A 2,500-nucleotide genomic window follows, 5' to 3' on the forward strand; every position below is an offset into this window, starting at 1 on the left:
TGGATACACACACACACTCTGATGGATACACACACACACTCTGATGGACACACACACACACACACACTGATGGACACACTGATGGACACACACACACACACACACTGATGGACACACACACACACACACACACACACACACACACACACACACACACACACACAGATGGATACACACACACACAGATGGATACACACACACACTCTGATGGATACACACACACACTCTGATGGATACACACACACACACACTCTGATGGATACACACACACACACACTGATGGACACACACACTCTGATGGATACACACACACACTCTGATGGATACACACACACACACACTCTGATGGATACACACACACACACTGATGGATACACACACACACACTGATGGATACACACACACACACACTGATGGATACACACACACTCTGATGGATACACACACACACACTCTGATGGATACACACACACACACTCTGATGGATACACACACACACACTCTGATGGATACACACACACACACAGATGGATACACACACACTGATGGATACACACACACACACTGATGGATACACACACACACACACTGATGGATACACACACACACACTCTGATGGATACACACACACACACAGATGGATACACACACACACACAGATGGATACACACACACACACTGATGGATACACACACACACACACACTCTGATGGATACACACACACACACACTCTGATGGATACACACACACACACACTCTGATGGATACACACACACACACAGATGGATACACACACACTGATGGATACACACACACACACTGATGGATACACACACACACACACTGATGGATACACACACACACACTCTGATGGATACACACACACACACAGATGGATACACACACACACACAGATGCATACACACACACACACACTGATGGATACACACACACACACACTCTGATGGATACACACACACACACTGATGGATACACACACACACACTCTGATGGATACACACACACACACACTCTGATGGATACACACACACACTGATGGATACACACACACACACACACTCTGATGGATACACACACACACACTGATGGATACACACACACACACTCTGATGGATACACACACACACACACACACACTCTGATGGATACACACACACACACACTCTGATGGATACACACACACACACACACACTGATGGATACACACACACACACACACTCTGATGGATACACACACACACACTGATGGATACACACACACTGATGGACACACACACACACACTGATGGATACACACACACACACACACACACACTCTGATGGATACACACACACACACTGATGGACACACACACACACTGATGGGGACACACACACACACACACACACACACACACAAACACTGGACACACACACACACACACATACTGATGGATACACACACACACACACACACACATACTGATGGATACACACACACACACACACACACACACACAGATGGATACACACACACACACAGATGGATACACACACACACAGATGGATACACACACACACACACTCTGATGGATATACACACACACACACACACAGATGGATACACACACACACACACACTCTGATGGATACACACACACACACACACTCTGATGGATACACACACACACACTGATGGATACACACACACACACACACTGATGGATACACACACACACACACTCTGATGGATACACACACACACACACTCTGATGGATACACACACACACACACAGATGGATACACACACACACACACACTCTGATGGATACACACACAACACACACACTCTGATGGATACACACACACACACACTCTGATGGATACACACACACTCTGATGGATACACACACACACACACACTCTGATGGATACACACACACACACTGATGGATACACACACACACACACACTCTGATGGATACACACACACACACACACTCTGATGGATACACACACACACACACTCTGATGGATACACACACACACTCTGATGGATACACACACACACTCTGATGGATACACACACACACACTCTGATGGATACACACACACACACACTCTGATGGATACACACACACACACACTCTGATGGATACACACACACACACTCTGATGGATACACACACACACACTCTGATGGATACACACACACACTCTGATGGATACACACACACACACACTCTGATGGATACACACACACACACTGATGGATACACACACACACACTGATGGATACACACACACACTCTGATGGATACACACACACACACACTCTGATGGATACACACACACACACACACACAGATGGATACACACACACACACAGATGGATACACACACACACACTCTGATGGATACACACACACACACACACACAGATGGATACACACACACACACACTCTGATGGATACACACACACACACTGATGGACACA

At 46.2% G+C, this 2,500-nt stretch overlaps 1 protein-coding gene across 1 annotated transcript in view; it reads left to right on the top strand.

The window, feature by feature from the left end:
- Window positions 1-2,500, top strand: part of LOC106594924 (ubiquitin carboxyl-terminal hydrolase 7) — an 82,814-nt gene that overhangs the window by 16,301 nt on the left and 64,013 nt on the right. The window lies entirely within an intron of this gene.

The sequence above is a fragment of the Salmo salar genome, chromosome 03 (assembly GCF_965601325.2).
Source record: "Salmo salar chromosome 03, fSalSal1, whole genome shotgun sequence".
Taxonomy (NCBI): Eukaryota; Metazoa; Chordata; class Actinopteri; order Salmoniformes; family Salmonidae; genus Salmo; species Salmo salar.